We start from the raw sequence: 8,279 nt of genomic DNA, 5'->3' as shown, positions 1-8,279 counted from the left end.
GGCCTCGAACCTCACCCTAACTCCTGAGCTCAGCCCTAGGCTGAAACCTCCACCCACCACCCAGTGAAGAGGTAATACTTAAATACCCACAGTTAGCACAGACAAGGATAAAGGAAAATATACACCATGCCGCAGACACTCAGGAATACACTATAAATGTCCAGGGCAAAATAAACACAAATATAGGAAGGAGTAAATAAGACGAAGGAATATACACCACCAGCAACGAATCTCCAACCACCAGCTCTCCACTCCAGACCGAGATAACAACGCAAGACAGAAGCTATAATCGGCGACGCCCAATGATCAGGAGAACTATTTAAAGGCCATGGAAATGGCCCAGCTTCCAATCCGAGGATCAGGTAAATTAACCCCGGAACAGCTAGACAAAATCTATCAGACGCCAATGAGTAAATAGTGGTCAAAAGCGGAATTACTGCTGTCTGTCGGACGACCTGGTCTGAACAGCGTCCGACATGACACAATCTCTGCACTTTGGATGCAGCAGATACCCCGCTCTGCCCAAAGTACCACCCCCCTGTTGTATGTGCTGTGATTCCGGATGTGTTCATTGAACACATGCGGAATCACTGCATCGTATTCATAGACTGTGTTATTTATCTTGCAGAGACGGAGCATCTCCGCAAGATAAATATACATGCTGCGGTCTGGAAACATGCACCGCATGTCCGGATACGCAGGGCCGCTGGATGTGGTCCTGCACGCATAGTGGAGACAGGATTTCATAAAATCCCCTCCAGTATGCTGTAACATCTGGACACTGCGGATTGGACACTGCAGCTGTATGCAGCGTCCAATCCGCAGCAAATCCTGAACGAATCCTTAATGTGGAAACATACCCTGACTCTAATTTTAGCCCCAACCCTAACTGTTGTGATTTTGCTTTTTGCTCCCTCTAGTGGTCATTAGTGATTTGACTCTGGAGCGTCTGTCTTTTCCTATATCCTCACCTGGGCCGTTAGTTCAGGGGCGTTGCTATATAAGCTCCCTGGACCTTCAGTTCAATGCCTGGCATCGTTGAAATCAGAGCTAATCTGTTGTGCTCTTGTCCTCTGATCCTGTTCCTGTTTTTCAAGCTAAGTCTGCTTCTTTGCTTTTTGCTTTTGTTTTGTTTGGTATTTTTGTCCAGCTTGTTCCTATCTGTATCCTGACTTTTGCTGGAAGCTCTAGGGGGCTGGTGTTCTCCCCCCGGACCGTTAGACGGTTCGGGGGTTCTTGAATCTCCAGCGTGGATTTTTATAGGGTTTTTGCTGACCAGATAAGTTATCTTGCTATATTCTGCTATTAGTAAGCTGGCCTCTCTTTGCTGAACCTGGTTCATTTCTGTGTTTGTCATTTCCTCTTACCTCACCGTTATTATTTGTGGGGGGCTTGTATCTTGCTTTGGGGTCCCTTTCTCTGGAGGCAAGAGAGGTCTTTGTTTTCTTCTCCTAGGGGTAGTTAGATTCTCCGGCTGGCGCGAGTCATCTAGCGATCACCGTAGGCATGATCCCCGGCTACTTCTAGTGTTGGCTGTCATGATTCTCAATGGCGAGAGAACATAGCCCAGCATATATGAGAACTAGCTCTTGGAAGATGGAAACTATACTGACCATGAACTAAACCTGCCGCACAACTAGAAGTGGCCGGGTAGCATGCCTACGTTTTTTTATCCCTAGATGCCCAGCGCCAGCCGGAGAACTACCTAATCCTAGCAGAGGAAAAGACAGTCCTGGCTCACCTCTAGAGAAATTTTCCCAAAAGGCAGACAGAGGCCCCCACATATATTGGCGGTGATTTTAGATGAAATGACAAACGTAGTATGAAAATAGGTTTAGCAAAAATCGAGGTCCGCTTACTAGATAGAAAGAAGACAGAAAGGGCACTTTCATGGTCAGCAGAAAACCCTATCAAAACACCATCCAGAAATTACTTTAAGACTCTAGCATTAACTCATAACACCAGAGTGGCAATTTCCGCTCACAAGAGCTTTCCAGACACAGTAACGAAACAGCAGCTGTGAACAGGAACAAAATGCAAAAACACACAAGGACAAAAGTCCAACTTAGCTGGGAGTTGTCTAGTAGCAGGAACATGCACAGAAAAGCTTCTGATTACATTGTTGACCGGCATGAAACTGACAGAGGAGCAAGGTTATATAGCGACTCCCACATCCTGATAGGAGCAGGTGAACAGAGGGGATGATGCACACAAGTACAATTCCACAAGTGGCCACCGGGGGAGCCCAGAATCCAATTTCACAACAGTTGGCGTTAGGAGTAGCTATTTGGTCAACCCAGTTACCACAGCCCTATGAGCTGGATTTTTGAATCTCGCAGACTTACACGTTCCTCTGAGACCCTGTCCACTGGGGTCATAACAGTATGCCAGGCCAGTATTAAATGTTTAATGCATTGCAGAAGTGGGATTATAAGAAAGAAAATTTTGAGTTTTTTTTTTCCCTCTCTCATTTTTTTTTTTCTTTTCCCCTTTACCTCAGAGTGGCTTAAGCTTGCTGCAGACATGAATGTCCAGACCTTGATTACAAGTGTGGACCAGCTTGCCGCTCGTGTGCAGGGTATACAAGATTATGTTACCAGAAATCCTAGGTCTGAACCCAAGATTCCGATTCCTGAACTGTTTTCAGGAGACCGATTTAAGTTTAGGAATTTCAGGAATAATTGTAAATTATTTTTGTCCCTGAAACCTTGTTCGTCTGGAGACTCTGCTCAACAAGTAAAAATTGTTATTTCATTCTTACGGGGTGACCCTCAGGATTGGGCTTTTTCGTTGGCGCCAGGAGATCCGGCATTGGCTGATATTGATGCGTTTTTTCTGGCGCTCGGTTTACTTTATGAGGAACCCAATCTTGAGATTCAGGCAGAGAAAGCCTTGCTGGCTATGTCTCAGGGCCAGGACGAGGCTGAGGTGTATTGCCAAAAATTTCGGAAATGGTCCGTGCTGACACATTGGAACGAGTGTGCACTGGCCGCTAATTTTAGAAATGGCCTTTCTGAGGCCATTAAGAATGTTATGGTGGGTTTTCCCATTCCCACAGGTCTGAATGATACCATGTCCCTGGCTATTCAAATTGACCGGCGGTTGCGGGAGCGCAAAACCGCAAATTCCCTCATGTTGTTGTCTGAACAGACACCTGATGTGATGCAATGTGATAGAAAAACCACAAATTCCCTCATGGTGTTGTCTGAACGGACACCTGATTTGATGCAATGTGATAGAATCCTGACTAGAAATGAGAGGAAAATTCATAGACGCCGGAATGGCTTGTGCTACTACTGTGGTGATTCTACACATGTTATCTCAGCATGCTCTAAACGTATATCTAAGGTTGTTAGTCCTGTCACCGTTGGTAATTTGCATCCTAAGTTTATTCTGTCTGTAACTTTGATTTGCTCACTGTCATCTTATCCTGTCATGGCGTTTGTAGATTCAGGTGCTGCCCTGAGTCTTATGGATCTCTCATTTGCTAAGCGCTGTGGTTTTATTCTTGAACCATTAGAAAATCCTATCCCTCTTAGGGGTATTGATGCTACGCCATTGGCAGAAAATAAGCCGCAGTATTGGACACAGGTTACCATGTGCATGACTCCTGAACACCGCGAGGTGATACGTTTTCTCGTTCTACATAAAATGCATGATTTGGTTGTTTTGGGGCTGCCATGGTTACAGACCCATAATCCAGTCCTTGACTGGAAGGCTATGTCAGTGTCTAGTTGGGGCTGTCGTGGTATTCATGAGGATTCCCTGCCTGTGTCTATTGCTTCTTCTACGCCTTCGGAAGTTCCGGAGTACTTGTCTGATTATCAGGATGTCTTTAGCGAGTCCAGGTCCAGTGCATTGCCTCCTCATAGGGAATGTGACTGTGCAATAGATTTGATTCCAGGCAGTAAATTTCCTAAGGGAAGACTGTTTAATCTGTCGATACCTGAACATACCGCTATGCGTTCATATATCAAGGAGTCTCTGGAGAAAGGACACATCCGTCCGTCTTCTTCCCCTCTTGGTGCGGGATTCTTTTTTGTGGCTAAAAAGGACGGATCTTTGAGGCCTTGTATTGACTATCGGCTTTTAAATAAGATCACTGTCAAATTTCAGTATCCTTTGCCGCTGTTGTCTGACTTGTTTGCCTGGATTAAAGGTGCCAAGTGGTTTACCAAGATAGACCTTCGTGGTGCGTACAACCTTGTGCGCATTAAGCAAGGGGATGAATGGAAAACCGCATTCAATACGCCCGAAGGTCATTTTGAGTACTTGGTGATGCCTTTTGGGCTCTCTAATGCCCCTTCAGTTTTTCAGTCCTTTATGCATGACATTTTCCGGAACTATCTGGATAAATTTCTGATCGTTTATCTGGATGATATTCTGTTTTTTTCTGATAATTGGGACTCGCATGTGGAGCAGGTCAGGATGGTCTTTAAAATTTTGCGTGAAAATTCTTTGTTTGTCAAGGGCTCAAAGTGTCTTTTTGGTGTACAGAAGGTTCCCTTTTTGGGGTTCATTTTTTCCCCTTCTGCTATGGAGATGGACCCAGTCAAGGTCCGAGCTATTCTTGATTGGACTCAGCCCTCGTCAGTTAAGAGTCTTCAGAAGTTCTTGGGTTTCGCTAACTTCTACCGTCGTTTTATCGCTAACTTTTCTAGCATTGTGAAACCTTTGACGGATATGACCAAGAAGGGCTCCGATGTGGTTAATTGGGCTCCTGCTGCCGTGGAGGCTTTCCAGGAGTTGAAACGTCGGTTTACTTCGGCGCCTGTTTTGTGCCAGCCTGATGTCTCGCTTCCCTTTCAAGTTGAGGTGGATGCTTCAGAGATTGGAGCAGGGGCCGTTTTGTCGCAGAGAGGCCCTGGTTGCTCTGTTATGAGACCTTGCGCCTTTTTCTCTAGGAAGTTTTCGCCTGCGGAGCGAAATTATGATGTGGGCAATCGGGAGTTGTTGGCCATGAAATGGGCATTTGAGGAGTGGCGTCATTGGCTCGAGGGTGCTAAGCATCGTGTGGTGGTCTTGACTGATCACAAAAATCTGATGTATCTCGAGTCTGCTAAACGCCTGAATCCTAGACAGGCCCGCTGGTCATTGTTTTTCTCCCGATTTGACTTTGTTGTCTCGTATTTACCAGGTTCAAAGAATGTGAAGGCCGATGCTCTTTCCAGGAGCTTTGTGCCTGATGCTCCTGGAGTCGCTGAACCTGTTGGTATTCTTAAGGATGGTATTATCTTGTCAGCTATTTCTCCTGATCTGCGACGTGTGTTGCAGAGATTTCAGGCTGATAGGCCTGATTCTTGTCCACCTGACAGACTGTTTGTGCCTGATAAGTGGACCAGCAGAGTCATTTCCGAGGTTCATTCCTCGGTGTTGGCAGGTCACCCAGGAATTTTTGGCACCAGAGATCTGGTGGCCAGATCCTTTTGGTGGCCTTCCTTGTCTAGGGATGTGCGGTCATTTGTACAGTCCTGTGGGACTTGTGCTCGAGCTAAGCCTTGCTGTTCTCGTGCCAGCGGGTTGCTCTTGCCCTTGCCTGTCCCTAAGAGACCTTGGACACATATCTCCATGGATTTCATTTCTGATCTTCCGGTGTCTCAGGGCATGTCTGTTATCTGGGTGATATGTGATCGCTTCTCCAAGATGGTCCATTTGGTTCCTTTGCCTAAACTGTCTTCCTCTTCCGATCTGGTTCCTGTGTTTTTCCAGAACGTGGTTCGTTTGCACGGCATCCCTGAGAATATTGTGTCAGACAGAGGATCCCAGTTCGTTTCCAGATTCTGGCGATCCTTTTGTAGTAGGATGGGCATTGACTTGTCGTTTTCGTCTGCTTTCCATCCTCAGACTAATGGACAGACGGAGCGAACTAATCAGACTTTGGAGGCTTATTTGAGGTGTTTTGTCTCTGCTGATCAGGACGATTGGGTGACCTTCTTGCCGTTAGCTGAGTTTGCCCTTAATAATCGGGCTAGTTCCGCCACCTTGGTTTCGCCGTTTTTCTGCAACTCTGGTTTCCACCCTCGTTTTTCTTCGGGTCATGTGGAACCTTCTGACTGCCCTGGGGTGGATTCTGGGGTGGATAGGTTGCAGCGGATCTGGAATCTTGTGGTGGACAACTTGAAGTTGTCACAGGAGAGGGCTCAGCGCTTTGCCAACCGCCGCCGCGGTGTGGGTCCCCGACTACGTGTTGGGGATTTGGTGTGGCTTTCTTCCCGCTTTGTTCCTATGAAGGTTTCCTCTCCCAAATTTAAACCTCGTTTCATTGGTCCTTACAAGATATTGGAAATTCTTAATCCTGTATCCTTTCGCCTGGATCTACCTGTGTCGTTTGCTATCCACAACGTGTTTCATAGGTCCTTGTTGCGGCGGTACGTTGTGCCTGTGGTTCCTTCTGCTGAGCCTCCTGCTCCGGTGTTGGTTGAGGGCGAGTTGGAGTACGTGGTGGAGAAAATCTTGGATTCTCGTCTCTCCAGGCGGAGGCTTCAGTACCTGGTCAAGTGGAAGGGCTATGGTCAGGAAGATAATTCCTGGGTGGTCGCCTCTGATGTTCATGCGGCCGATTTAGTTCGTGCCTTTCACGCCGCTCATCCTGATCGCCCTGGTGGTCGTGGTGAGGGTTCGGTGACCCCTCACTAAGGGGGGGGTACTGTTGTGATTTTGCTTTTTGCTCCCTCTAGTGGTCATTAGTGATTTGACTCTGGAGCGTCTGTCTTTTCCTATATCCTCACCTGGGCCGTTAGTTCAGGGGCGTTGCTATATAAGCTCCCTGGACCTTCAGTTCAATGCCTGGCATCGTTGAAATCAGAGCTAATCTGTTGTGCTCTTGTCCTCTGATCCTGTTCCTGTTTTTCAAGCTAAGTCTGCTTCTTTGCTTTTTGCTTTTGTTTTGTTTGGTATTTTTGTCCAGCTTGTTCCTATCTGTATCCTGACTTTTGCTGGAAGCTCTAGGGGGCTGGTGTTCTCCCCCCGGACCGTTAGACGGTTCGGGGGTTCTTGAATCTCCAGCGTGGATTTTTATAGGGTTTTTGTTGACCAGATAAGTTATCTTGCTATATTCTGCTATTAGTAAGCTGGCCTCTCTTTGCTGAACCTGGTTCATTTCTGTGTTTGTCATTTCCTCTTACCTCACCGTTATTATTTGTGGGGGGCTTGTATCTTGCTTTGGGGTCCCTTTCTCTGGAGGCAAGAGAGGTCTTTGTTTTCTTCTCCTAGGGGTAGTTAGATTCTCCGGCTGGCGCGAGTCATCTAGCGATCACCATAGGCATGATCCCCGGCTACTTCTAGTGTTGGCGTTAGGAGTAGCTATTTGGTCAACCCAGTTACCACAGCCCTATGAGCTGGATTTTTGAATCTCGCAGACTTACACGTTCCTCTGAGACCCTGTCCACTGGGGTCATAACACCTAACCCTAATCCTAACTTTAGCCCAACTTGCTTTAGCCCAACTGTATCCCTAATGGGAAAATGGAAATAAATGCATTTTCTTTATTTTATTATTTTTCCCTAACTAAGGGGGTGATAAAGGGGGGGTTATTTACTATTTTTTTTATTTTGATCACTGTGATAGGGTCTATCACAGTGACCAAAATGAACCAATAGGAAGAATATTCCTATTGTTGCCGGGTGCCGGCCGCCAGATCTCGGCGGGTGCACTGCGCATGCGCCCACCATTTTCTTACCGGAAGACGCCAGTGGCCGTGGGGGGAAGCAGGAGAACCCTGGGACATTGGGAGACACTGGTAAGTATCGGGGGCGATCGGAGACCCTATTTCTCTGTCCTCTGATGTGCAATCACATCGGAGGACAGAGAAATTAAATTGCAAATCTGGCTTTTTTTGTGGTCGCTGTTATACAGTAACGGCGATCGCAACCCAGGGGTCGGTAGAAACCAACCCAAATCATGTTCTCTCGGGTCTCGGCTACCCCTGGCAGCCAAGACTCCGGAGAAAATCCAATTCTGGGGAGCGCTATACACTTTTTCCACAGTGCTGTTAATTAACAGCGCTGTGGTTTAAGTACCCTTAGCTAATGCCATTAAAAGGCGTATTAGCAGTCGTTAAGGGGTTAATGCTATTCCTCCAAATTGTTTCTGTTTTGTTTTCTATCATATACCCTAGATGTCGTGGTTCAGTTTTTTAATTTTGCCCATTTTTTAATTGTCATTTAGTGATGGGTGAACCTGTGGATGTTCAAGTCCATCGGATTCGACCGAACATCTAAAAACAGTTAAATTCGGGTACCAGAACGGTGCCCAAACTCCACTCAGATTAAAGGGAGGCT

This window comes from Ranitomeya variabilis, chromosome 1 (assembly GCF_051348905.1).
Source record: "Ranitomeya variabilis isolate aRanVar5 chromosome 1, aRanVar5.hap1, whole genome shotgun sequence".
Lineage (NCBI taxonomy): Eukaryota > Metazoa > Chordata > Amphibia > Anura > Dendrobatidae > Ranitomeya > Ranitomeya variabilis.
This window is presented reverse-complemented; position numbering follows the sequence as displayed.